General features: G+C 34.5%; 1 long non-coding RNA gene across 1 annotated transcript; it reads right to left on the bottom strand.

Annotated features, from left to right (window-relative positions):
- Positions 1–706: 706 nt before the first annotated feature.
- LOC121964473 lies at positions 707–2286 on the bottom strand. Its single transcript, XR_006107364.1, has 3 exons — positions 2229–2286; positions 1524–1569; positions 707–782 (listed from the first exon to the last, which is right to left on the bottom strand). It is a non-coding gene; the product is annotated as an uncharacterized LOC121964473 (long non-coding RNA).
- Positions 2287–2716: the final 430 nt, after the last annotated feature.

Here is a 2716-nt window from a genome sequence, read left to right as displayed (position 1 = left end):
TCTAAAATGTGGATCATTTCTTATCAAGTTGCTCATTGCCTTTTCCCCTTTTTTTTATAAGAAATCACACTAATTTGTTTAAAATTAAAAGAGTTAAATACTTCTGAAAGCAGCACAAAAAAAGTGATGTCACTGCAGGTTTTAAAGGGTTAAATGAGATATTTTCATGTTTTCAGAGGGAAAAAAAACTGGTTAAACAGTATTTGGATTTTATTAAGAGATCTGTTTTCATGTTTTGTGTGTGTAATGTTCATAATGCAAAGTGTCACACATTAATGCCGCATCGAAAATACGATTTGGTTATTGAAATATGTTATTAAAAATTTTAAAAATGGCTCTTATATGCAGCAACTGTTTCATCTTAAAGATTAAATTATGTATAAACACACAGTGTGATCAGGTTAAACGTTATAATCTCACCTGTCGTTGAGCATCAGGGCGTTCCAGTACGCTTCCAGCGGAGCCGTTACCACGGCGTCAAACAGCGTTTGCTGCAGCAGCACCTCGTCACCTAGGCAACGGACAGAGTTTCAGATGAGTCCGAACTGTGGATAATAATTTCTTAAAAGTGATAAAATCTGATTCTCATTTTCCTTTTTTCCCCAAAAATCAGAATATTATAAGTGTGCATGTAAATGTAGCAAATATAAATGTTTGGAAATAATTTTGGCGTCAGAAACCTACACTCGAGGTCCGGCTCTTTTCCCAGCAGGTAGCGGATGGCGGCCTGAAGCTGCGTGTATTTGCGGTGTCCCGGGTCGATGTCCGTCTCACAGTACGTCCTGAAGAAAAGGAGGTTTCATTAAATGAACTGACGGCTGCACAGAAACTTTTCTGGATGCTGCTGGGAGTTTAATATGTCTTCAGCTGATTTTGATACGTTGATATGGAAATTAGGGAAAATGAGGACAAAAATATTTATTTGATATATGAGAACAATGTTAGAATTGTGTGGGAAATATTTAAGGGAAAATAAAACCTTTAATAAAATAAAACTTGATATTTTTTAAAAAATTTATTACTCCCACATTCGTTTTGTAATTTAGGACACAATAAATTCTTTAAATATTTTGTGTCTTCTGCACAAACAAACTGATTTACAAAGAGTAAATCAGATAAAACCTGCTGTATTACAATTCCTGTTTTTCAAAACTCCAGACAGGAAAACCAAAATCAGATATGCAAGATATACAAAATATCTCTTGCAAAAGTTCAAAACATTATTTTCAAAAACTATATAAACTCTTCTTAAAATTATAAATTTGCATGAACTGTACACACAAACACTGCGCTTATCTAAAACACTTTTCTACTTCTCTAATGAAGTGTGCCGAGAGTAAAAACACTTTATCAAAATCGGATTATTCTCAATAAATTGTGCTAATCTGGGCTGAGGTTTTGCTCCTTGCGTGTCGGCTTTCAATAATTGTGTAATATTTTTAAATTTTAGTGTGTAAGCTACTGTAAAGGAGCCAAACTGCAAACATGAGTTTTTGTGTGACGTTTTGTGGTTGCAGACGTACCACTCGGAGGCGATGCTGAGGTCTGGGGAGGTGAGATCGTGCAGGCCTGCGGAGGAACGTAAAACAAGAAAATCAGGTCAAATAAAAATATACAAACTGACGTCTTTTTAGAATATGAGGTTCACACATACAGGGCCCCTACAGCTTAGGAGATATTAAATTTAAGATTTTTTTAGACTTAATAATGCATGTGCATGCATTATCAAGTGATAAACATACATTATTATAAAAGTACGCATTAGTTTGCCTTGAAAAAAAACAACTATTTAATGTATAATCTGACTGGATGTGGTACATGTGTTTTGGTTCCTCCATGCTTATGTGCATGATTTAAGAATTAATTATTAACAATTATTTTATTAAGACTTGTGACTACGGTTGCAACTGTAAGAATCTCCTTAATTGAATAATCTGTAAAATTAATGATCGATTAATCGATATTTGAAAAAAGAAAATTCAAAACTGTTGCAGATTTCAAACGATAACAAAAACGTTTCATCGGCAGTCAAATCTCACAGCAGCATACTGCGTATATTTATATCTTATAACTTACTTATATCATAGGCTGATTTTTTTAAGTAAAATTAAAAAGTTCAGCAGCCAGCGTCACACGCTGTGCTCATGTGTTGTATTTTTCTAACAAGCTTCAAATACAGCAGTTGATTTAAAAATGTCTGTGCAGCAGGGCATTGTGGGAGATCCTACCTTCCTCCACAGACACATTTCCAACAAACATGAGCTGCCCCGGACCCTTCGTCAGCACCATGCCGAAGCTGCAGAGACGCAGAGGACACACACGTCCCCTTCAGTTAACAACACAGCCGAAGATGCTGCCCTCTAGTGGTCATTTGCACATAAACATTTTTGATCAGGAGCTCTCAATATATTTTAAATTAATAAAAGAAAATTGGTTTGATTTCTTTCAAAAACATGGATAGAAGGCAATGAGCAACTTTGGGAGTAATGACCCCAAAATTAGAAAGAAACTAGACACCAGGAACAAGAAACAAAAATTAAAAGTAAACTTTAAATCAAGGACAGAACCTGGGAACGCGCTAAAAAAGTCATACAAGTTACTTTGCATCATTTTAAATATAGAGTTATGATAATTATAAATATAGTTTTCTCAACAATTTCCCCCAGCTTTTAAAAAAATAATCCTCTTAATCGAATAATTTTCTTTTTTTGTTTTG

The sequence above is a fragment of the Plectropomus leopardus genome, unplaced genomic scaffold (genome assembly GCF_008729295.1).
Source record: "Plectropomus leopardus isolate mb unplaced genomic scaffold, YSFRI_Pleo_2.0 unplaced_scaffold15731, whole genome shotgun sequence".
Taxonomy (NCBI): domain Eukaryota; kingdom Metazoa; phylum Chordata; class Actinopteri; order Perciformes; family Serranidae; genus Plectropomus; species Plectropomus leopardus.
Note: the sequence above shows the minus strand (reverse complement) of the source record. Positions and strands in the feature narration are given on the sequence as shown.